The 26929-nt window shown below is 43.6% G+C and overlaps 1 protein-coding gene and 1 non-coding gene across 6 annotated transcripts in view; one reads left to right on the top strand and one right to left on the bottom strand.

Moving 5' to 3' along the window:
- Positions 1–26929, bottom strand: part of L3MBTL4 (L3MBTL histone methyl-lysine binding protein 4) — a 404316-nt gene that overhangs the window by 20545 nt on the left and 356842 nt on the right. The window lies entirely within an intron of this gene.
- Positions 24454–24556, top strand: LOC123621996. Its single transcript, XR_006729372.1, has one exon. It is a non-coding gene; the product is annotated as a small nucleolar RNA U13 (small nucleolar RNA).

The raw sequence follows: 26929 nt of genomic DNA, 5'->3' as shown, positions 1-26929 counted from the left end.
TGGGGACACACGGCCTGAGTGCTTGTGCTGGCTCCACAGGTCCCTCGCCGTGTGACCCTGAGCCACGCTCTCGTCAGCTCGCAGCTGATGCTCGGTGAGTGTGGAGAGGCTGAGTAAGCGACTGAACGAGGGGATGCCTGCCGGGCAGCAGGGACTGTTCTCAGAGAATGGCTTTCAGAACTAGGTTTGAAACCATTCAGATTTAGGGCTACTTTCTCTAAAAGTGTCACTGCCCACCCCCAAATCACTCAGTGCTGAAGGAATCCATGCAAATCCAGCTGCTGTCTCCTTCCAGGGCGGGGGTACTGGCAGGGCGAGTTAGGGAACGACAGCTTCGGGGTCTCCAGACTCCCGGTGGCCATTGTCCAAGCATCCTCTTCAGTCTTCGTGGAACAGCCAGTTCCTCTGAGGCTCCGGCTGTCGGGCTGTAGAGCTCTGCTCTCGACCAGGCGACTTCCCACTGCCACCGCCCTCCCTCACTCAAGGAGAAGTGAACACCCAGGTCACAGTTCAGTCACCAGGTCCCCAGCTGAATCCAACCCCCTGCTAGGCCTGGGGTCTTCTATTTCTCCACTGCATACGCTGTGTCTTCCCTAGTCCCGCGCTGGAGCCGGTCTGTTTCCTCTCTCCTCCAGAGCTGCCACCGTCCTCTCTCTGGGTGCTTCTCGCTGCCTCCCCAGTCCCCCTGCCTTGCTGCCTCGCACGGGCTGCCTGCAAGGGCCTACGGCCAAATGACAGAGTCCTGATGGAATAAGTCACCTACAAGCAGGGCAGTGGCAAACAACACACTTCCTAGAGCACTCTATGGAGGGGTCCGGCCTTCAGCTTCTACTCCTGGGGGCAGGGTTTTAGTTCCTTCTTTTGATCCCATTTCAGCAAACACCGTTTTAAGGGGCCACCAATCCCAGCAGTTCTATCCCCAGGGTTCCCTAGACCCAGAGGTTCAGGGTCCAGGTGCAGAGGCCCCGTCCAGCACGCTCTGGCTGGAACAATGCCCACCCCGCCCCCCTGTCCAGTTTTTCAGTCTCTATTAGTGGAGCATGAATTCAAGGGCAGTCGTTTCCAGTTCACCCCCAGAGTCCCACGGTGGGGCACAGATCTGACACATGGCGCAGCACAGTACAGGTGCTTAAATGTCTGACGTGGCCATGGGGCCATCTGAGGAATCCTGCTGCAGAGACAAATAACGCAGCCGCAAACGCTGGCTCACTCTGTGCCAGGGAAAACAGCGAGCCTCCATCCTCTGGTCTCTTACTTGCCAAATACATTCATTACGGAAAAGGCTGGCAATTTTTGTGATAGGAAATCTTACTCCTCAGTTTGATACTCAAGGAGCAGATATTCCCTGGTTTCATTTTAACAAAAATGTACAAAAATCCCTATTAACTTTTGATACGTTAGTCATTCAATAAAAGGCTTCAGCACAGCATATTTTTTGATGGCTGAAGCATGACCTTTTAGTTTAATATCTGTTGCCCACAGCTTGAGACATCATTAATTAACTTCTTTTGATTGAATACTACAACCCCATCACCCAGCATGTGTTTCTGTATCCTCTGCAAGACCACCTTCCTTCACTTGCAGAGGGGAGACCACAGTTGACTGAACACTAGCATCAACTTGGCCAGAGAAATAGAATGGCTCTTCTCAAGGTAGGCAACCTCCTACCTGACAATGTCCCCCTACTCTCCACGTGTAGTTATAGGAGGAACAAGCCATGTTGAGTTGGCATTCACAAATCTGAAAGGCCCTGCCACTTTATATTACATATATATATCTGTGAGTGTGACACAAAAGAAAGCATTATGATACGTGAGGAAATGGTAACTGTACTGAATTCCAGCAGGGGATGATAGTACTGATTCAAAAGAGCAAACAGATTTGGAAGGAAACGCTCTGAACTCAGGGCAGCGTACGGGCACCCAGGTCCGGGGCGAGTGCAGTGCAACTAGTGCCAAAGCCTGAGCAGGTCTCTCTGTGCCAACAACACAGAGGTTGGGAGGGGCCGGTGAACAAATAGTTAGAAACCTTAAAATCTTTATAGGACCTACCTCTGAGAGAGCAGATACCATCTTTTATTTGTCTTTGCAATCTCCACCCCCCAGCATAGCACGTGGTACACAGGAGGTGCTCAATCGCTGTTTGTTGACAACAGGGCAGGTACAAGTCTTGGGAAGGGGCAGAAGAACATATCCCTCTGGAATGGCACAAAGCCTGGAACGCCGCACTCTGTCTGTGCCACGAGTAACGGCCTCGCTGGACTCTGCCCCCGTTTTCTCTGCACTGCCCGATTGCCAGCCTCTGATGACTGAGCAGGGAGTCCCTGTGGCTCGGCCTGATCAGAGAAACCCCCACGTGAAAAGATTCCTGACATCCAGTGAGACTGCAAGGCTTCCAGGCTCCTGCTGAAGCACAGGCAGCCCAGGGTGCAGCCCTGTGCCTGTTACCCAGGAGCACGCCATGAGAACAACAAGAATGGGACCACAAGGAATGACCCACGGGGGCCAGTGCTGGGGGTGGGGGCAGAGCTGAGCTTCAGAGGAGCTCTGCCAGTACCAGCCAGCCTTGCTCCCCTGGGGCAAGCTGGGACCCAGAGGACAAGCCTTTGCTGGGCACCTCTTACCATGGTTTTATTTACTTTATGTGACTTTATAAGGGGCAGCACTATTAGCCCTCTCTTATGGATAATGTGATGGTCTCAGAGACACAGTGTAGCTTGGCAAAAGTCATACGGCAGGCCGGGGCAGAGCTGGGGTGCTGGCCCTAGAGCCTGCCACACTGGGGCATTCTTTCCTTCCAATCCTTCACTAGTGGGTTCTCTGGTACTGCCTGCACATTCCTGTCCAGAGGGCTAGAGGCAGAAGTGACACTCCGGGGGCAGGGTGTGGCCCGATCATGCTGGAAAGACAGAGTTGCCTCCTCTTTAATAAGGAAACCCTCTACATGGCAATACTCAGCATCTGAATCTCCAGACAGGTCCTGGAAGTACTGTCATATTTATCTCAAGACCCAGGGAGGCCTGATCACAGGAGCGCCTCAAGCTACGGAAAGACCCGGGCTCTGCCTGGCAGGAGGTACAGGGCAGCAGCTCCCCTACCGTGGCCCCCAGGGGCCACGCCTGCCACTCCAGGAACACGGGGCTGCTGCCCACCCTCCCTGTCCCTGGCACAGAAAGCTGCCTCCTACCCTGGCAAAGAGCTCAGCACAGATGCTCACTCCCGGGCAGTGCCAAGGGCTCCCCTCGCGGAGGTGCTGACGTGTTCCCAGACAGAATTAGAGAGTCGCCGGCCTTGCGGGGCGCCCTGAGGTCCAAGTGGCTTCTCTTGGGAGCCACCTGTTTGCACAGGCTCACGTGCTCCGTCCGCCCTGCAGACAGCTTTTCCTGGTTCTGGGGGAAACTCTTCCTCGCCCAAGGCCATGTGTCATCCGTCCCACTCTGGGAGAGAGAGAACATTCCAGAAGCCATGCTGCCCCTCTGCAAATTAAAACCAAGCACCCCCTCTTAGGTGTTCGTCACACCTTTTACTTGTGATTCTTGTTTTTGTTAGAAATATATATATATATATATATGTATATGCTAGTTTGTGTATTTCATTTTTGGCAACGTCCACGAAGCAGCAGCTCATGGGCTATTTTCTTCCTGTAGGAGTTGTGCATATTTCCAATGTTTTCCTGGCTTTCAGGGAAGCCAGACGCAGCAGCGCACACAGGACAGGCTGCTCCTCAAGCCCCCGGTGCCTGGGCTGATCTGCGTTCCCGCCCCACACGGCAAGACTGGGGGAGGCTGGAGGGGAGGACGGCGGTCCCTGTCTGCGCTGCTGGGGAGGCACGCTGGTGTCTGGGCCGGCCAGGTTTCCCCGGCTTAGCTTTCTGGTGGCCCCTCTGCCTGTTTTTCAGGTTTCCCTCCGTTCACACAATGAAATGTGTGTACTCACAGGTCCTGGCAGAGCCGCCCTCCCACCCACTGCTCTCCTGGTGCCCTCTGGGCCCCTGGGCCTGGTCCCACCTTCTGCTAATTACAGAGAACACAGTGGGGCTGTGATGATTGGAAAATACATGGGCCAAACGAAAAAGTTAAGGCTACTAGTCTTCTTTGTGATGTGAATAAAATAAGAAATTAGTATTTTTAGTATTTCACAGACTCCTGCCTTTTCTTTAAAAATTATTAGAATTATGAAAAAAAGAAACAGTAAATTACACTAACTTTTAAGAAGACTGACTTTGAGCAAAGCCACGCAAAAGGCTCCAAACTCTGTTACATGATTCAGGTCTTGTTAGAAACTCAGTTCTAAGCCATATAAAAGCTATTCTGTTCAGTCACCTAGTTTCTCTTCTAAAATAAATATCACCTGATGCCAATATGCACAGATAATAGCTCTGATCTTTCCCAATTTATCAACATTCAAGAGAAGAAAAATCTTATAATGTTCTCAGCTTGTGTGTTTGTGTTTTGGAAAAAAAGGAAAAAAAAAAAAAAGTAAAACAAAACCAAAACACTCCAAATGTTTAAAGGGCAGGAACAAGTACCTGGCACAAGTTCAAAACAAATTAGGAAGCAAAGGGACACGGAAGGCATATGATCAGCCACTACATGTTGCATTTTAGCCTCCTATTTAAAAGGCAGGAGATACCAGCTGCCCCCTGAGTGACACCTGCACACCTTCTTCCCACTCCCCTGAGCCACGGCCCAGCTCCTAGCACCTGCCTTTCCTCGTCCTCGATAGCCTGGCCTGAGCAATCTCTTCCTTTCCCCTAGCCACTGGGTATCTTTGCACTGCAGAACTGACTTCCCAGGTCTTGCGGGCTGTGGCCACAGCCAGAGGTTGTTTCCTGATGACATGCTAGCATGCGAGCCACGAACTTTCAATTAGTCTGAAACAAGGTCTCTGTCACATGAAATTCCCATCTTTTAATGAGAATTCCAAGTGGAAGCATGGAGCAAGGAGAGCCACAAACAGAGCCATTCAGAAACCTGGGATTCACAAAGTCTACAGGATATCATGAAAAATGCACAGTACAAAGTCAATGGCATGCTTTTAGAATGGACAGATTGGGAAATAAGCTCTTTGCAATTTTAAAAACAAACCAGGATAAATTAAAGCTCAGAAGAATTAAGTTTATGATCCTATTGTATAATATTTACAATATACATTTGTTTCAGATGCTAATTTTATAGATTCATAATATCTTACAAAACTAACAGTCTGTCTCAAATCCATTTAAAAGGTGAAAGATTTATACGCTCTGAAGAGAAACCAGAGCATCAATTCCATTTAAGAAAAAGTCCGGGAGATTGGATCAAAGCTGCAACACTGATCACTTGCATGCCTAAGAGAGAGAGGAACGTGGTGGATAAGAGACAGTACAATTCTTCCTGGAATTAATTAATTTATGTGAATATAGCAAAAGATGCAGAATTTGAAAATTATATTTTTTATCAGTATTAGCAAATATAACTACTAAGTAACTATTTCAAACCTATCATATCAGACGTTCAAGTAATAACCAAGGGGGACAACTGAGGAAATAGGCTAAAGACTTTATCACCTTGGCAGAAAGATGACAATTCCCATGGGTCTTTGGCCTCTACACATACACAGTAACATGAAAACTGGCAAGACTTTGTTCAGGGAGCCTTACGTTGCTCAGGCCAGAAGGAAACAGTCTGTCGTACATTAAGGCCTTCATTTCCAGCGTGAAGGGAACTCCTTGCTGCTAATGACATGGTGGGCCTCTTTCTCAAGTAAGTGCTACTTGTATTCAAAACCCTGCTTTACGCTGCTGTGGCAAATAACTGTGTTTGGAATCAATAATTTTCTCTACCCGGCTGCTTTCCACTTGAGGACACCGTGGAAGTGGTGTCGCTGGAAGGAAGTCCCGTTTTAAGGGGCGAATGCTAAGGATTCCCCAGCCACAGCACAACCAAGTCATTATCGAGGAATTAGAGAAGCCAGGGGATGACACCGACACTTAAAACAACAAAGCCCTTTCCTCAATTATCAACTACAAAAGACAAGCTGCTAATATTTGTGTGTTTGCGTGAGTGGGTGACGAATAGAAAAAACAGTGTTAGGAAATAGAATAGTTTTACTAAAGCTAGTGTTTGAAGAAGACTGACTCAGGTAGGCTGTCACCACGCTCTCAAGATCCTGTTGGTTGTAACAGGTAATATTTAGAAACATTCTGCAAAGCTTCCGATAAACCATTTGAAAGAGAAAACATTGAGCACAAGATTGAACAGTGACAGGATACAATGGCAGTGATGGAAAACATGCCTGAAATAAATAAGACGCAGCAAGTGTCTGAGGCCAGGTGACCCCTGCTTCCCCCATAGCCCATGACTCTCCAGGGAACAGAACTGCCCCTGACTTTCAATCTTCCCTGAGGCTGACATCCTCATCCTAAATACTCCTCCATTACACAGCGAGGCTTCCTTGTGTCAAATTTTATTCGAACCAGGAAATAGCAAGATCATCTGAAGTTGTGTTAAAGGCCGTGTAAACTTATTAGGACACAGCCGTGGAATTCTTTGAGGGAATGCAAGGATACACAGCTGTGGCCACATTTCTGCAGTATGACAGTGCTGATGAGTCCCACCGACTTGTACTTCGTGTTAGAATACGCCCCACCTTCGACTACGCCTACAACTTTTATGTACCACGGAAGAATGATTTATCTTTCATGCCTTCCTCTGCTTAGTGGCTTCCACTATGCCATTCCAAACTAAAGATAATGACAGATGAATGTAAATCCAAAGAAAATGTTAAATATTCTTAATTATATTTCTGTAACAATGCAAGAAATCCTTCCTGTAACTGAATATCAGAGGGTGGGGGAAAAAACCTTTTAAGACATTTCAGAGGCAATTTCATTTCCGATTTTGAACAGAAAAAGGGAGTCTCTCTTCTCCCATCTTAATAGATTATTCTATCAAAGGTAGCTCTTGTTGCTTATGTTCTCATTTACTTCTTGGTGAAAAAATTAATTGACATGCTAGAATAATTTGCATTCAGAGTGAACGTGAACCTTGTTTCTGAATTATTTTTGGACTTCCACTTATTTGAATCATGGATAATGATCCAGGTGTCTTTAGGGGAATTTTTGTCAGAGGGAAAAAATTTTACAGGTGTAGGTTATCAGTCAAAAATCATATTAGTCACTTCTAGGTAGGGAAAAGAAAGATTGTTGCTTGGGTCTCAAACTATGCTTTCTTAATGACTAGGCAAACATAATTCTCAACTTTTCCATCCTTTCTGGGAGCTCCAGATAACAGCACTATGGGAAGGAGGAACAATTTAATGAAAGCTTGTACCTGCTGGCTGAAACTAAGCAGCCTATTTATAAACTGCTCTGAAATATAAGTAAAAAGCTCTTACCTACTCAAGGTTCAAATGAGAGAGCTAGGCAAAAGAGGAAGACACAAAGGAGAAACACAAGCCGGGAAAGAAGTACATAATAGATTGAACCAGAAGCAGCAATGTGAAAGACAGTACTAGCGAACCAGCGGGGAACCAGAAGATGGATCTTAGCTGAGGCTGACCTGAATAGCCCTGGAGGTGAGATAACTCCGCAGGTGAGGAATATATTATTAAATATTGGGGTAAAATGCTCTGCTAGTTCTGTTCCCAGTGAGTAAAATCCAGTCCTCGTTCCCTTTATCTGCCCAAGCTGAACACACCCAGCCCTCACACAGCCCAGCACTCACACAGTGATATGACACGCCGGGCACTGTTTTAAGCATTTTAAGTGAGGAAAACCAGGCACAAAAAGGGAATGGAGTTGGCCTAAGAATCTGCTGGAAGGTGGCACAGCTGGGATTCTTCGTTAGGCTGCCCGGCTTCCAGGACTGCGCTCCTGACCACTGTGTCATACTGCCTTTATCAGAGAGCTGCAGAATATTTAAGTTATAAAGGAAGGCTGTCAACAGATAGGTAAAAATTGGTCTGGAGATGAGCGTTTAGGGAGATGACATGCTGAGGGATTATTCACCTACCTGGGAGGCGGGGTGAAGTCTTCAGGTGTGGTATCTATGCGGTGCTGTTTGACAGCACATGAGACCAGGGAAAGACAGTTCAGGCGGAGGACAAAGAACGGGGATCAGAGCACTGAGTTGGGGTTGGGGGAGAGGATGCTACAATGGACACCAAGAGAGAGGCCCATTCAAAGGACGTCGTATTTTGTGGCTGGGGTCTGGGGAAGAGGGTCAGAGAGGGATGCATTGTAGGTGTGACTCTGAACACGTGTGTCTAGGACCAGGAACCCAGGGTGCTGAGCAATAATGCAGTCTCAGCTGAAGTCTGGAAATGAAGACTGACCCGGTCAAAGACAGCAACCAATCCACAAAAAGTGTATTGCTGGAGCAGCTGATTCACCTGAGAACAAAGTAAGCAGGTGCCCTGAAAGGCCGGAAGGGATGCAAGCCTTTGACCTGTTCCGCCCAGACCATGCACCACTGCACAGACAGGAAGGAGAATATTTTCCCCCAGAGGTTTAGAAGCACATTTCACACACTGTGATACAGGAGTCTCCCAACAGTCTTGTGAATTACCGTGGTCCCCACTTTCAAATGAGGAAACTGATACGAAGATGGCCTTATAATTTAATTTGTCAGCAGTCATTGTACCAGCAAATGACACGAGGTGGGAACCCAACCTGGAACCTGACTTCCATCTCACTGTTCTTTCCAGTAACATATTTTAAAATATTCTATTTTCTTATCCCTATGAAGTTTACCTTTCAGTGTTCATATGCAATGTCTTTAGATGAGGTCCTTTAATAAACATTCCCTGTGAGCCTCCAGCTTGGAGGTTTCATCTCCCTTCCTTGCCTCTGATGGCTGTTAATTCTTTTTTTCCCTTCCTAAACTTTAAAATGTGCCCTTAAGCAAAGATTTCAAAATAGGCACTGTTAAATTCTGCTAAAAGCAAAACCAACAGTTCTGTGCCAGAGAGAGCCTTCCCCACACTAGGGAACCGCCTGGGTGTCTGGCTGGCTGGGACTGGTGCCAGTGAGTCCCGTGCCTTCCGTGGCTGCTGTGACTTGCAGTGGCCTGGTGGGAACAGCGTGGGCTTGGGCCGTGGGCTGGGGTCTGAGTTTGACTCCTCTGTGCCCTTGCTGTGCAGACTTTCTCTAGATGTTTGGCTTCCCAGAGCCTCAGCTTTTCTGCTGGAAAATGGAGCTGCTAACACAGGATTGCTAAGGGAATGAAATCCCTTGTATGGGACTGCACTATGGCACTGTTGGGAATTGCCCCTTTTTTGTTTTCTCCCTTCCCTTCCAGACCAGGGAGTAGGTAGCTCCAGTGAAAAAGCAGGCAGGTCCCCCATGGTCAGTGGGACGGATGCAGGGTCTGTTTACTGCCCGTCTGCCACATGGCTGCGTCTGCTTCGCTGAGGCCTGCAAGTCTGGCGTCACCCGCGGAGGCCCAGGCCCCCAGGGGCCTTGCAGAGCAGCTGCCTCGGTGACTGCAGGAGGCTCAGGATGGGGAAGGCTCTGATGCCCCCATTCTGCCCCCCCTTTTTGTCTTTTTTGACTTCCCTGGGTGAGAGAAAGGTGCTGCGAAGTGAGAAGAGGGATGAGGGGAGTGGAGAGTGGAGGCCCTTCTACCATGGGTTCCTATCTCAGGGTTAGATGGGGCCACGCCCGGGCGAGTGGGAACGTCCTCCTGCGGCACAGGCATGTGCTCAGCGCAGGGGTCTGTCTCCAGCAGCCACCCAGGTGGGCAGCACAGATAAGCGGAATCCCCAGACCTCACCCGGGCATTAGTCCCAGCTCCCTCCCTGCTCCACCTTTAGCACGCATTAGGATAGGTAACATTTTTTTGATATGTCTTTGTCCATATTTCCCTCCCTCAGACTGCCTGTTAGTAAAAGTTCATGAAACAAAACAAATGACCAAAAGTAGGTTAGTGGAAAAGTGAGAAATAGAACTTGTGAAAAAATTCTAAACCAGTGTATGATTTGGGGCTTTTGCAAAGTGAGCTGATAAACTAGGCCATTCAAATCTATTACACCAATATTTTTTCTGGCAAGAGATTGCTTGCTGGCTTTGCATGCCGCCTCACTTCAGGACTTAATTCCTTGTTTCAAAAAAAAGAAAACTGGAGAAAAATTTTCCATTAGCTGTATTTTACTTAGACGCAGAGACAGAGCCTAGCCAATGCACACTACGATATATCTGAGACATAATTACATTGAAATAGGAAAACACTAAGTTGTTAGAAATAATGAACTTTCTTGCATAAAGTCATCGCATGAATTACTCTGGTGCCTGTCAGACCCCTAATCAAGAGGAGCTGCCTGAATCGGCAGGAATTTCGCTGCCAGGACACTGTGGCCCAGCAGCACGTCAGACCTGGGAGGGGGTGGTTGTCCATGAAAGCTGCAGCACGAGGGGAAGTTACCCTCTAACACCATCCTTAGATGAATACTTCTGTGGCATAACTGCTGAATTCCAACCGTCATGACAATTATTCTAAAGTAATTAAAATACAAATAGAATTATAGGCTATGTGATAACAGACAATGCAGTAAAAACAAGTCTCCAATTCTTGGAGGGGCCCTGTATGAAATATTCACAGTTTCTGCTGGTATCTTCCAAATTTCTGGTTTTTTTAGATAGAAAATGTAAATTATATTTAGCTTAAGTCTGCATTTGAATTTAAATCACTAAAAAAAAATCTAGTTTCTATAAAGCATTTTTGGAGCAATCTTGCATATAATACTCATTTGCTTAGCCAACTTTTTTTTTCCCTAGATAAGAAAGGTAAATATTAGGCCACTAGACAAAATTGTCACGTATCTTTAATCACCGGATGTCCAGAGTAATGAGGCTTTGGTGTAAATCTTGTCAATATATGTATGTATATGCATTTTTCTAATTGCACATTTCACTTTTCTTTATAAGTTATGTAGATGGGCTAGACCAGGGGTTCCTAAGTCACATTAGAATCATCTATGATTTTAAATCTGATGAGCCCAGACCGATTATATGGGAGTTTCGGGGGGGAGGGTGGATGGGGAGTGGGCACTGGTGATTTGACAAGGTCTCTTGTCACCAGGGTTGAGACACATGAACCTGGAGTACTGTCCCTGTCCTCAGTACTAGTTCATTCCCTCTTCTCCTCCTGTAGGGGCGTTTCTGTATGAAATCCCTGATGGTACCTAGGAAGCAGCAAACTCCACCCAGTCATACAGTGGCTCACCTCCAAGGACTTCCAGGTCCTCACAGGGCTCTGCAGGGCCAGTGAGGAGCCAGTAGGGTCTACTACAGACCGAGCACAGCGCAGAGCAGGCTCCGCTGAGGTGGGGGCGGCCGGGTGAGGAGACAAGAAAGTAGGGTCTTGGAGTCTAGCTGGGGGAAAGATGCAGCTATCGGACAGGTGCAGGCAGGTGCGCCTGCAGTCTCTAAGTGGGGATCCCTAAGACAGCAGCTGGCAGATAGATGGAGGCTGAATGTGGGGCCTCCAGAGGCCACTCAGAGGGGTTTGGGTTATGTCCCTTTGGCTGCAGGGAGCCAGGAAAAGCTTTCAGGCAGGGAAGCATGACAATCAAGGCAGGACTTTACGAAGGTTATTTTGTGCTGTGGGAAGGTCACTTGTCCTGCTGCACTGCCCGTTTTCCATACCTGCTACACAGAACAGATCTGCTCAAATGGCAACTGCTTTATAACTCTGCTCTTGCTTAAGTGCCTAGTTATAGAGTTCTCAGAGCCTTTACTGAAAGAAAAATACCTCCCTACAGGCAATAAAGCCGAAGAAAACAGCAGTACAAAGAGGAGGTGAGGTTCGGCATGCTATGAATTCACAGGGGAGACTTCAGGATACACTGACACCGTCTTGTAGAAAAGAATGTCTTTACCTTTAGTAAAATTGAACAACTTCACCTCCAAACAGATGGAATTTAGTCAAAAATGCAGAATCATGTGTATCATACATATGAAAAGGGCTGGCATTAAGAGAATGAATGTGTTCTACTCCCTACATCCCATCACCGTTCACGGTGCTTACATGCATGGATAGTAATTGACCACATTTATTAAAGAAGAACGAGCTAAGGTTGAGCTATGTATAATATAAGCCAGAACCCTTTCCTTTACTGGGACAGAGACTTTTCCAGAACCACAGTGTTTTGGAGACACAGGAGCTTATGTATCCTTTCGTTTGCCCCTCTTGTTTCGCCATAATGAAGGCCTGTAACACCATCTCCGTACTTTCCTGGCTGTAATAAAGTACCCCTGTCTATTTCCCATAACAGTATATACTCCTACCATAGCAATTATTTTATTTTGTTTGACACATACTGCTGTGGAAAGAGCAGGCATGGGCTTGAAACCCAGAGAGATCTTGGTTCCAATTCCAGCTATCCCAGAGTCAAGCTGGGTGACCCTCGGCATGTTACTTAGCCTCTCTGAGCCTCATATTTCCTCCTCTATAAAATGTCATCTAGTTTTAGATAGCAAAGATAGACACCAGCTCAACCCAGAGAGTTATTACAAATTCTGAGCCCTGGAAATCCAGTAGATGCGTCGAGAATTCCTCAAATTTTAGTTTCATTTTTTTTTTTTTTTTACAATGAATGAAGATGGGCTACCATTCTGTCCCAATGCTCACCGATGGTACCTTTTCACATGATGTTAGCAGTAGAGAGTGGCTGTTAAAAATTAAATGAGATGCATGTGTACAGTGCATAGAGCCTAGGATTGGATAAATGCTATTTCCGCCCTCCCCGATGCACTCATTTATCTCCCTGTCTCTCTGACCTCATGTCCTTCTCTGCCCACCTTGCTCCCATGTCCCAGCCACAGCAGGCCTCCTCTCAGTCCCGAGTGATGTGGCCTTGTGCTGTTCTTTCCTCCTGGAATGGCTCCCCCTTCTCTTTGCTTGTCTGACTCGCAGGAGATCCGATTACGTGGCACTTCCACAGGCAGGTCCTTTCCGACTCTCAAGTATAATTTAGCGTCCTGCTGCCCCCATGCCTTACTTTCCTTCCCTCTGTTAGCACACGATCCTTCCTCGTCATTTCTCCTTTCACGGTCTGTACTTGAGCAGTGTCTGTCTGTCTGTATCCTGTTACTGTATACCTAGCCCTTAGCCCAGTGCTTGGCACACAGTAGGGGCTTAATAAATACATATTAAGCAAATGAGTCTATGGCTATTAAGTTTCTTTAGGGGAGAGTCTCTTATTCAGTTCTCAAGATGTACAAGGCTTTGCCTTTAATAGACACTTAAAAGTTCTAAAGATTGACCTTAAATGACTCTCCGCACGTCACACTGCAAGTTAGTCACTTGATACCTAGTACCTTTTATCTACACTGGAGCTGCCTATGATATTAACTAGTTTAATTATTCTCACACTCACACTATTCTATAACTGGAATGGGGAAAGAGGAAGATGATAGATAAAAAATTCACAGCCAGCAGTGTCAAGGCTTTTTAAAAGTGAATTTAAAATAGCAAGGAATTAGCTAGCCCCACCTGTAAAATTTCTGTAACAAAATGTTAATATATAAACTTTAGCTACATTAGAATTTTTTAGAAATGTTTCTGGACTGTGGAGTCCGGCTCACCTGTGAAACACCGGGTCATCTGAAAAAGTCAGCACCGGCTGTCCGAGTCCAGGGCTGAATCTAGCGACATGCTGAGCCGGGCCGGCCCGGGGCCTGGGAGGGGCACCCAGTGCGCTGGCGCCAGCGGGACTCTCGCCCCCTCTGCCCCCCTCTGCCCAGAGACCTCTACTGCAGACTTTTACCAGCAAAGCAGCCGCTCGTCCAATGCTATGCCGGGTGCCTGGGCACAAAGATGAACCAGGCTCATCCTTCGCCCTCAGGCACTTACGGTTGGCAGGAAAGGTGGACGTGGAAACAATTAGCTGTAGCGACGTGAAAAGACAGTCACACACTGGGTTCAAGGGTGAGACGAGGGGAAAACGAGGAGCAATGGAGGGGGGTCGGGGGGGGGGGGTCTTCAGGCCAGCGTAAGCCCGCGCGGGGGAAGGGGCCTGGGGCCTTCCAGGCAGAGGATACCTCGTGCTGGGGACGGGGCACGAGGCCGCAGGGTGCACTTGGGGAGCCGCTGCGGTTTGATGCAATGAGAGCACAGCCTCCTGCGGGGAAGGTGGGCCGGGATGCCGCAGAGCAAGGTGGGCGCAGACCACGGAAGCCCCTAAGCACCTGAAGAAGCGCTTTGAGCATTTCCCTGGAGCTCATGGGCGCGTGGCAGCTATGAATGGAGAAAGTTCTCTCTTGGGGCAGAGGACGGGCTGGTGGGCTGTGGGACTGACAGCAAAGCGAGCACTGTAGGCAGCAACTGTGTCTGCAGGCCCTGGGCCCACGGCCTGGCCTCTCCTGTGCTCGCTCCGAGGCGTGTCTGTGATGCAGGGGGAGCTTCCTAGAAACACGGTCCCCGTGGTCACGCTGTGTCGTTTCCACATGCGCCTCGCCAGAGAGGCTTCCACATCTCCAAGTAATTCTTTCCAAAGAAATATCCTTGTCTTTCCAAATGGAATGAGTTTTCCAGATAAATCTGGGCAAAGAGCTCAGCCTGGGGGAAAGTGGGCTCTGGAGAAGCTCCTGTAGATGTCCCAACAAGAATTTTGAAAATTTTATTGAATTTGAAAGAGACTATGCCTGCTATTTTCGGTAGTGAAACAGCTTTTGATATTTTGTCTTTTATTTGTAAACTAAAATATGCTGGGCTAACCTGGACAAGCTCTTGTAGAACAAGTTGGGTTTTTTTCTTGTTTCTTTTTTTTTGTTGTTTGTTTGCTTTTTGTTTTTCTGCTCTTAGGCTTAGACATTATCAGAGCTGTTAATTTACACCCAATGAGTTCTGCCGTTTGTAGCTCACCAAAGAAAATAATTTCACTAAGAGATCCTTCAAACAAAGATTTTACAAAATTATGAATTTTAATAATAATCATTATAAAATTCCTTTGGTTATTTCAGCTTATGTAGTAAAAATAATGAAAAAGTAGAATTGTGATTTTAGCCATTATTTCCTACAAGGACACAATGTGAATAATGTGAATAAATACTGTTTTTTCCCCAAGAGTTTTATTCACATAGCATAAGAATGGAAGTTGCAACAATTCAGAAAACTTACATATTTAATGAAGTTCTCTCTGGGTAAAGCCCAAAGAATACATGTTTTTGCACTAAGAAGTGTTAGATTCTATTATGCTAGTAAAATCGGATGAATGAGTAAGTCTGAAGTTCTAAGGAACTATGGTCCTAAATGAAATCAGCAGAGCCCCAAAGTGCGTGCAGCCGCTGAGGACACTGGGCCCGGCTCCCCTCATTCATGCATCTTGCTCTCCCGGGAACATGACCCCACCACCTTCCTCCTGTCCGCCAGGTCCCTCCTCCTCCTGGAGCCCGGCGGGGCAGAGGCAGCTCCTCCGCCCATCCTCAGCATTCTAGGCACTGCTGTGAGCCCGTGCCTGAAGCACCTGTCCTGGAGGTGCCTCTCCAGGCCGGGCACCTGCTGCTGTCTTTCTCCAGCACAACTGCGAGCTGCGCAGAATCTGGGTCTGTCCCCATCTTGCTTACTGCTGCGTCTTCAGCATTTGCGTTGCTACTCGGCACACGGGAGGTGCTCAGAAAAGACCTTTGGCATCGCTCAGACTCCTCAGAACATATTTTCCTTACCTACATTTAACAAATACTCACGTGCCCCTTATTATGTACCTGCCACTCATCGTTCTAAGTTCTTATTTTTCCAAATACTAACTCCTCAGAATTATCGACCCCATTGCAGGGGAAGCAGGTGCGGTACAGAGAGGTCAAGTTGCCCAAGGTTCCAAACTGAATAGTAGTGAAAACAGTATTTGAAGCCAGGCAGTGTGGCTTAGACTCTACCCATGCTGGCACCTACGCTGCTGTGCTGTCCTCTTGGAGGGAAAAGAACCCTACTGCCTCCAGCAACAGAGTGTCACCTCCACAAGGTCCCCCTCATGAGGTCACCTCCATGAGGTAAAACCGCTCCCCGAAGCATGGCCAAAATTGCTAGCTGGGTTTTCCTCAGGCTGAAGTAAAACTGCCTCCTTAAGCTTCTATCCACGTGCCCCACTTCTGCTCTCAGGAACAGCCTTGAAATAGTCAATTTTCTCTTCCACATTAAAATAAAAACATAATCTTACTGTACACCTAGATGTTGCACATTTGTATGCCTTGCAAACATTCTGCAATTATTCAGGGTTTTTCCCCTACACTGAGCTAAGCCTCCCTTTCATCATTCTGATTTAGTGAGACTTTGTTATTATTATAACAGGGTGCATCCAGAAATGTAATTTTTCCAAAGTATATTTAAGACTAATTTTCAAAATGGTTGGGAAATAGCTGCATTTGGAACACCAGCTCGAATGAATGGCTGCACGGGCTTGATGCATGGGTCTGACAGTCACCATCTGTGCTCTCCACAGAGGCAGCCACGCCACGCAGGGACACTGCAAAGTAAAGATGCAATCAAGGACTTATAACACAGCAGTGAGCTTGTGGATTTGATTAAATCTGAACTTTCTCGCCACTGTGTGCCCCACCGCAGTGCCACGCTGGGTCCTGGCTTTACTGCCCTGGGGTGACGCCGGGGGCCGGAGCCTGCACCTTTTTGTTTTTTCCAATTCAACATATTACAGAGAGGCTATTTTTGAAAAGTTATTTACAAGATGGCCTTTTTTATTTATGATAATTTCATTATTAAAATAAGAAAAATACAAATTCAGAATTCAGCCAAAATTACAGTAAAGGAAACTTTCTCAGGTCATGTAGACGTGTGCCTAGCTTTGCTCTTCTTCCGTTTTCAGGGACGTTTGAGTCATCATTTCACTCAGGTCACTAAGGATGTGCCCTTACTCTTCTGGGGGTAGAGAACTGTGCAAAGAGAGCTGAGGGGATACTCAAAAGACAGATTTTGAAGTTGTAAGAACAAGTGAGTAAAATGAAAGCAGGGGTGGAGGAACAGGAACACACAGCCCCCTGTAGGGGCGTGGCTGGCAGGGAGGAGAGAGGAGTAGGCGATTGACTCCAATTATTTGAAGCACAACTATTTCAGTTATTCTGAGTTTTCAATTTCCATGAAATGAGGGCAGGAGATTCTTGTTTATGACACAGGAGCCTGAGCTACGACACTAAGGAACACGGCTCTGGGACAGAAGCCGGGAACCGGAGGCCGCATGCCTGCTGGGGTTCAGCCCTTGCATTTGCCATGCCTAGGGTGAAGGCCAGAGAAGCTTTGCCATGCGAAAGAACCAGTCCCACTGTGCCATCAGTGGGATTATGAAGCACACAGAAGATGCTAAGTCAAGACCAGTGACCAAGAATCCAGGAAGCACCAGAAAGTCAGCCAGGGACAAGTCGAGTGTTGAGGGGCAAGGGACTTAGGAGCAGCAGGAATATCTTTATATGGGGTAGGATTTAGGCATTATCTAGATACTAAATCCATGGATCCTTTAAATGAATAAAAGGCAATAAAGCTAAAATCACCACTACTAAAAATAGCTCTTAATAATTTCATTTTCCCTCCTAATCTCAATGCATTTGGGTGCTTGATATTTGGGGATTTAAAAGAGGGGGAGAAACTGACTCAGGTGAGATGCAGTTTACAAGTGCAGTTGGCCCTCAGTATCTGTGGGTTCCACATCGTGGATTCAACTGACCATGGATTGAAAATATCCAGGAAAAACAAGAACATTACAATAATAAAAAATAATACCAGTAAAATCAATACAGTATAACAATTATTTACATAGCATTTACATTGGGAAGATGTGCATAGGATATATGCAAATACTATGCCATTTTATATCACGAACTTGAGCATCTGTGGATTTTGGTATCTGCAGGGGTCCTAGGACCAGTCCCCCTCAGATACCTAGGGACGGCTCTACAAAGTCCACAAAAAAACACAGTTGTGTTTTCTGTCTAAAAGTTAAAATAGAGGAATTATCCCCTTGCCCCCAACAAACCAAACTAAAACCACAGACACAAAACAGCAGCAGAAAGGCCACGGTGGCTCTTCCCTCGGTGACCACTGGCTCCGTGTCGCAGCCCGGCTCTAACCCTCTGGCCCCCCTCTCAGCCCTGAGTTCTTATCCAACCAGTGGCCAGGTTTGGTTGATAATGTGTCTGCCACATGGAAAGCAAGTAAAAAGGACTTTATTCAAAAGAATTATTGCAAGGGGGAGAAGGGACTGCTGCAGTGGGGGAGGGGACCACGGGGACAGGCAGAAGCTCTAACCACAAATCAGTGAGGGCTCCCGGGCTAGGGGGGAGTAAATGAGACTAGAAAGAAGAGGAGTGGGGAAGAGGCATGATCTCTTAGCCGCTCAGAGAATGTTTTACCTGGGGCTGGCCTGTTTTCCTGGAGGGGTCCTTAAGGAGGGGGTGTCTGCTCACTCAGGCTGAGAGTGGGCCAAAGTTCAGGGGCCCCGAGGGAAGGAGAGAAACTTAACCAAAGGTTGGTGAACAAGCGTCTTGTTCCCAGTGGACAAAAGAGTTCAGCTAATCATTCCTGAAGCAAAGAATGGGAATTTGGAGGGTCTGTGTCTGGCCTTGCAGACGAGCAGGGATCCGCCAGTCTTCCTAAGTCACAGGGGAAGGCGGCTTCTTTGCAGTAAGCTGTTTTCTAGAGCACAAAGGGTGGGAGAATTTCTTAACCTTTGCTGTTTTCCAGGATCAAAGGGTCAGGTAAAGTCCACATTGTCCGTCCCTATCCCCTCCTTTCTGTCGTCACTGTCAGTATCCCAGCCAGGTGCCACCTGCAGTCCATGATGGCCTCTGCCTTCAGGCTCCTCCGTTTCCAAATCATCTCTAACCCTCCCTCAGAATTCTTCTCGGTACAAATCTAGGCATGTCACTCTACAAAATCTAAACAGAATAAAATGACAAACCAACCAACCATACACTGAGTTAAAACAATTCCTGGACTTTCTCCCACCAAGTGCAGGGTAAAGGAACACTCCTTAGTGAAACTAGGAGGCAGATAAATCCCCTAGATTCTAATATATTTGCTAGAGGGACCAAAAGCCACTGTGATTGGCCAGAAGTTGTGCAGAGGAAGGGAAGAAAAGCAGGCCGGTGGCTGCAGGTCTCTGTCGGAGTCCAGATGCAGAAGGCACAGGCACACCCCTTGCTTGCAGAAACGGTGGTGGGACCACGGGTGAGCAGAGTCAGAATAAGCCCTCCTGGCCTCAGTTTGGTTCAGGGAGTTAAGAGGAGCCAGAGCTACGCTCAGAATAATCCAGATGAGCTGCATTTGCTGGAGGCAATTCTGTCTCAGCGTCAGGCTAGACGGAGAAAGTGTTTAGTTGTGAATCCTGGCCCTCATTCTCTGTCAACACAGACGTGTGCATATAGTACAGGAAAATCCAGCCCATTCAATACTGGGTGATTTTAGAAAAAAGGGAGGAAGAAAGAAAAGAAAAGGAATTGTTATGGTGTTGTTATAAAGATGCTATGAGAAAAATGTACATGGGACAAGCAGAATCTATTATATTTTAAAAATGCACACGGGAAAAATGTTGCCATCCAGGAGACAAAAAAAGAGGTTAGACATTTGGCATGTGTTTAGAACACAAAACAAAGCATGTGAAGCAACCTTCTCTAGGAATGAAGAATACTAAGGAGAAATGTGATAATTCAAGACAGAGAATTATCTGGCAAGTCAACAGAAGACAATGTTCAAGAGAGAAGTAGAAGGAAATAAATAAAACCATCATAGGATTAAGACAGAACTGGAAGGAGCAGAAAGGGAGACTAGATCTGTACAATCCAGAGCAAGGGATGTAAAAGATAAAGATGAGAAACAGAAGCAAAATGAAACTGAAATAAGAATTGAAAATAAGCATTATAGAAGGAGAGTCACCAAATACACAACTATCATCTCTGAGGAAAAATCAAAACAATGAAATAGAATAAATATTTAAATATATAATGTTAAATAAAAACAATCCTTTCCTGAATCTATATGTGTGAATACACTTGAATCTATATCCCAAAAGAGCATATCATGTATCACATCAGGTGAATTAGAATTTACTAACAAGATCTATCTTAGTAAAGTTATTGGAGTTTGAAGATAAACACTCATTTGGACAGCCAGTCAAGTATCAGACATCGTCTCAAAACCTTCAAAAACAAAAGACAGAAGTGACATCAGGGAAGGAAGGTGGTGGGCAGGAAGTACCAGGACTCTGTCTTTCCACCTAGACAACAATTGCATGGGCAAAATCTGACTGATGTCACTATTTTGGAATTCTGGAGTCTTACAGTTTCCAGGGAAAGGCTTAGATGGTAAATTATGGTTAATTTTGGTCAATTTCATCTCTTAGTGCAGTAGCAGCTACCCATTCCCCTCCCTCCAGCCCCATGGTAGGCAGCTGTGCCCACATTCCTGATGCAACTTACATGTGGCTTGCAAGAACAGGGTGGACAATAAGGACCTTGTCCTCCAAATATTGGGGATCTGTGTCCTAATTGCTGATTGCAGCTTCTGACCATGGAAGTGTAGGCACAGGAGACTTTGTAGTAACCCTCATTGGCTGAAGTGTTTTCCAGGGTATTTAAATAGAAGTGTCTTAATTTTTTCCCTTAGTTTTTCCCCTTTTCCCAATTCATTTTGGAAACTAAGTATCTAAGGACTAGAGCATTTCAAAGTAATAGCATATACTGAAGAATTTAGAAAGTCATTGCCTATGACTGAGGAAAGATGCAGGCTCAGAAAAGACCTAAGAGGATCTTAAGTTTAGTCCTCATGCTGATGGCTGGTGAAGAAGAAGAACCAGAAGCAGCAGCAGAAGAAGAAGAAGTAACAGCAGAAAGATAAGGAGAAGAAGGAGAAGAGAAGGAGAAGGAGAAGGAGAAAGCAGAAAGGAGAAAGGAGGAGGAGGAGGAGGAGGAGAAGGAGAAGGAGAAAAACAAGAACGGCAAACCCTGGGGAGGGAGGAGAGTCTGATTAATAAAGATATCATATTTATGATATTCAAATGTCCATTTTTCAACAAAAAAACCTATAAAGCATATAAAGAAAGAGGAAAGTACGATCGATTCAAAGGAAAAAAATAAATCAGCAGAAACTATCCTTAAGAAAGACCAGATGGCAGACTTACCAGATAAAGACTTTAAAATAAAGATCAATAAAGAGATACAAAACATAAAGGAACAAAAAGGAAATTCTGGAGCTAGAAAGTACAATAACTAAAATGAAAAATTCACTAGAGGGATTCAAAAGCAGATTTGAGTGGGTAGAAGAAAGAATTAGTGAACTTGAGGATAAGACAATTGAAACTATTGAGTATGAGGAATAGAAAGTAACAAGATTAAAGAAAAGTGAACAGAGTCTAAGGGACCTGTGAGACACTATCATGCAAACCAATATATACATTGTGGGAGTTCCAGAAGGGAAAAAGAGAGAGGGGAAGGAGCACAGAGATTATCTGGGGAAATAATGGCTGGAAGCTTCCCAAGTCCTGGATCTATAAATCCAAGATGCTTCACAAACTTCAAGTAAGATAAACCACAAAGAGATCCACAATGAGGCATGTTATAATCAAACCTTTGAAATCCAAAGACAAAGAGAGAATCCTGAAAGCAACTCATCACGTATAAGGGATTTTTTAGAATACTATCAAAGGCTTTCTCAGCCAAAACTTTGCAAGTCAGAGGACAATGAGATGATATATTTAAAGTGCTGAAAGGAACAAAAAACTATCAACCGAGAATACTACATAAGACAAAACTGTTTCTCAAAAATTTAAGAGACATTAAGTCATTTCCAGAACAACAAAAAGTTGAGTGGATTCATTATCAGTAAAGTTGCCCTATGATAAATGCTAAAGGGAGTCCTTTAAGTTGAAGTGAAAAGACACTAGACAGTAACTTGAAGGCACATGAAAATATAAAGTTCTCTGGTAAACGTAAATACATAGACAAATATAAAAAAAGTGTTATTGTCATTTTGTTTTGTCATTTGTTTCTTATTTTTTGCACGGTTTAAAAAATAATACATAAAACATTTATTTAATAGTCTATGTTTTGGGACCCACAATACATAAAGATGTAATTAACGATATCAATAACTGCAAATTGGTGAGGATGGAGGTATACAGGTGTGGAATTTTTACATGTTATTGAAGTTAAACTCATATAAATTCAAATTAGAGTGTTATAACTTTAGGATGTTAAGTGTAATCCCCAAGGTAATGGCAAAGAAAATGACTATAAAATATACGCAAAAGAAAATGAAATGGGAATTTAAAGTTTCACAACAAACATTAACTAAACAGAAAAGAGGATAATAATGCAGGAAATGAAGGACAAAAATCCTAGAAGGTATACAGAAAACAAATAGAAAAATGGCAGAAATAAGTTCTCCCTTATCAGTAATTACTTTAAAAGTAAATGAACTAAACACTCTAATCAAAAGACAAAGATTAGCAGAGTGGATTAAAAAAATGATTCAACTATAATATATTCTGTCTATAAGAGATTCATTTTAGATTCAAAGACACAAATAGGTTGAAAGCAAACAGATGGAAAAAGATAGTCCATGCTAATAGTAACCAAAGAAGACTGGGATACCAGTACTATTATCAGACAAACTGCACTTTAAATCAAAAAAGGTTACAAAAGAAACAGAGGGGCATTATATATTAATAAAAGGTTCAATGTAGCATATGAAAATATAACAATTATAAACATTTGCTCACCTAATAAAAGACTCTCAAAATATATGACATGAAAACTGACAGGGATAAATAGACTGCTCTAAAATAATAGTTCAAGACTTCAATACCCCACTCACAGTAATGGATACAGCAACCAGAGGGAAGATAAATAAAGAAACAGAAGACTTGTGTAACACAGTAAGCCAATTAGATTTAGCAAACATATACAGGACACTCTTTCCAAAAACAGAATGCAAATTATTCTTAATGTACCTGGGACATTCTCTAAGAAATATTATGTTAGGCTACAAATCAAGTCTCAATAGACTTAAAAAGATAGCTATCACAATAAAGTATCTTCTCTAACCACAACTGGATAAAATTACAAATCAATAACAGAAGGAAAACTGGAAAATTCACAAACTTTCCAAAATTAAACAATACACCCTTAAAGGGTCAAGGAAAAAATCATAAGAGAAATTAGAAAATATTGAGACAAATTTAAATGAAAACTCAAAAAAGCAAAACTTATGTGATGCTCTGAAACCAGTGCTAAGAGGGAAATGTATAGCTGCGAATGTTTATGTTAAAGAAGAAGAAAGATCTCAAATCAACAACCTGACTTTACAACTGAAGGACCTTGAAAAAGAACAAACTCAAAGCTAGCAGAAGGAAGGGAATAATAAAGATTACAGCAGAAATATATAGAGAAATAAGAGAAAAACAATAGAGCAAATCAATGAAACCAAGAGCTAGTTTTTCAAAAAGATGAACAAAATTGACAAAACTTTGGATTGTCTAAGAAGAAAGAGAATACTCAAATTACTAAAATCACAAATTAAAGTAAGGACATTAGTATTGACTCTATAGAAACAAAGATTGTAAGAGAGTCCTGTGAACAACTGTATGCCAAGAAATTGGATAACACAGATGAAATGGACAAATTCTTAGAAAACACAAAACCTACCAAGACTGAATCACAACGAAACAGAAAATCTGAATAGGCCTACAACTAGTAAGGAGACTGCGTCAGTAATCAAAATCCCCTCAACAAAGAAAAGCCCTGGACCAGATGGCTTCACTGGTGAATCCTACCATACGTTTAAATAACTATCAGTAATTCTTCTCAAAGTTTTCCAAAAAAGTGAACAGGGTGGAACTCACAGAAAGGCATTCAAATTGAAAAAGAAGAGGTAAAATTATCTCTGCTCACAGACAGTATGATCTTATATGTAGAAAACTCTAAAGAAATCCTATGTGTCCACTGACGTATGAATGGATAAACAAATTATAGTATATACATACAATGGAATATTATTTGTCTTTAAAAAGGAGTGAAATTCTAATACATACTTCAACATTGATGAACCTGGAAGACTTTGTGCTAAGTGAAATAAGCCAAACACAAGAGGACAGATTTTGCATGATTCCATTTACATGAGATGCTTAGAACAGCCAAATTCGCAGAGACGGGCTGCAGAGCTGTGGTTTCCAGGGGCTGCGGGGACAGGGATGGGACGGGGATGGGCAGTCAGTGCTTAGTGGCTACAGAGTTTCAGTCTGGGACAATGACAATGTTCTGGAGATGAATGCTGGTGATGGTCTCACAACAATATGAACATACTTAATGTCACTGAATGACAATGTCACTGAACTGTACACTTAAAATGATTAAAATGGTAAATTTTGTATTGTGCATATTTTACCACAATTAAAAAAAATAAAACAGAAGATAGTAAAGCTACATCTTTAATACGCTCAAGGAAAGAAAGAGTAAGAAAGAATTTTATGTCTGATCCTTTTGTAGTTCATAAGCGTGATGAAAGGGTGTTGACAAGCATGCGTGAGATGTGCCCCCCCAAACCCTGTTACGACGTCGACACATTACCCATCTGATGTGAAAAATAATAACAATTTTTTGTCTGATTAAATTTTCCTTCAAATGTGCAGGCCACAGACAGTTTTAAACATGCAAGTACTTGGGGAATGTGTCTCCTTTAGCCCTTCCGGAAGATACCACTGGAAGAGGAGCACTGCCGTGAGAGGGCTGGTGCCGCACACTTAACATGTGCAGGTCTCCAACACACGGAAAGGACAGGGGTGACAGAACGGTTCTACGATAATGTGCTCCAACAATGGGGAACAAGGAGAAAGAAGGGGCATGAGGTCTGACGTAGAATATGCTCTTTGATTCCTTGATATGTAAGAAGTGTGAGTCAAAGGATATCACTTAAAGTCAACAAACCAAGAAACAGAAATACACATGAAGGCAAATATCAGTTAACATAATATTTATTAAAATCTAGTGTGAAGGAGAAGAATAAATTTTTTTTCATTGTATATAGTAGGAAATAAGTAGATAATGTCCTTTGGAGAGAGAGAAAGCGAGGAGTTTTAGAAAAAATTAAAATAATAATGATTTGAACAAAAACAAATCTTGCTAAATTTCAGAAAAATCACACACAAAAATGTCAGAGCAATCAGACCACATAACAAAGACTTTAAAAAACTATAATAGCAAATGAGAAATGCTAGAGGGGAAATAATCACAGAAACAGAAGAAATTTAAAAGAAACTCCTTATATTCAACTCTACATAAATATATTTGAACGGCAGAGTTGGTGGAAAATTTTATATAAAAATAGAATTCACTAAAACTGATTCCAGAAGAAATAGAAAATCTAAATATGTTTGTTTTTCATAGAAGAAATAGTAATATCAAAAATCTACCCTTACTCTCCAATCTCATAAAAGCTCCACGTCCAGGTGGCTTCACAGAGAATTCCTACCAAACCTCTACAGAGCAAAAGATTTCAATGACATTTAAAATTGTTTCAGAGCACAGGAAAAAGGGATAACTTCCAAATTAGTATTATGAAGAAAGCATAATACTGACATCCAAATCTGACAGACTGCATGCACATACACATCAAAGGAAACTACAGACCACTGTTGTTTATTGATACCAATGCCAAAATCATAAATAAATTACTAGCACACAAAATTATATATCGTGACAATGTGAGGTCTATTCCATGAATGCCAGGACATTTTACAACAGGAAATTTTTTCATATAAAATAGTTTAAAGAGAAAAAGTATATGATTATTGCTATAGATTATTAAAAGGTATTTATCAAAATTCAACAACCATTATTAATAAAAACACTCAATAAAGGAACTAACTTGTATACATCCTTAATACAATAAAATATTTCTATTTTAGTCTAAAAAGTTAGGTTCATGTTTATCACAAAACACTAAAGTAATTTCAAACAAATCTATAAATAAGAAAGTTGACCACTGTCACCACTATTATTTTTTATGGGCATCCTAGTCCCACTCAGACCCCTGCCAACACAATTAGACAAGGAAAAGATATGAGAGACGTAACATTTGGAAAGTAAAAGTTAATACCAACATTATTACAGATGGCATTATCGTAGACCCAGAAAACCACTGGAATTATTTAATAAATGAAAAACTCCTACACAAAAGAAGAAAATTTAATAAATTAGCAGGGTACAAAATTAAAACACTGATATCAAAAGCCTTAATACTCATAGATAATTACCAGTTAGAAGATAGTGGAAGAAAAGAGCCAATTTACAATAATCAAATACCTAGAAAGACACTTAACCGGAAATGTACAACATTTATATGATGAAAAATTTAAAACACTACTGAGAATCTCAATTTAAAATACTGCTGAGAAGATTCAAGCAAACTGAAAGACTCAGCGTGTACCTGTAGAAGAATTAATACCATAGAGGTCCCACTTTTCAGTTACTTTTATACATTTACATAGACATACAAGGAATAAGCTGATTCCAAGTTTCATATAGAAAATAGAATAAACAAACAAGAACAGCAATGAAGTATGACTGTGTGACTGCGTGGGGCTCAGAAAATCATACCTCAAAATATGGTGCTTTGGCATTCTGAGCGATTTAAATTAAAGGAAATCAAAAGGCCTCAGAAATAATAGAAATAAGCCTCAGATCCAAGGTCTCTCTATGACCTTGCCCTGCTCTCGTCTTTCTGATCCTCTTTCTTTTCCTGAAGCACCAGGAAGGACTCTCTCTGGAATTTCCTTATCTGACCAGTGAAGAAGCTTCTAAGAAATACAATTTTCTTATGATCCCCTCCCTCAGAAACTCAAAAAAATCTAGGAAAGATTAACTGCTCAAGGAGAGAAGACACCAGGAGTCAGGAGTCATCACCAAACCCAGAGAGATTTTTCTTCTAATCTCCCAGAGAGATTACCTTGGA

Source organism: Lemur catta, chromosome 16, assembly GCF_020740605.2.
Source record: "Lemur catta isolate mLemCat1 chromosome 16, mLemCat1.pri, whole genome shotgun sequence".
Taxonomy (NCBI): Eukaryota; Metazoa; Chordata; class Mammalia; order Primates; family Lemuridae; genus Lemur; species Lemur catta.
This window is presented reverse-complemented; position numbering and strand designations above follow the sequence as displayed.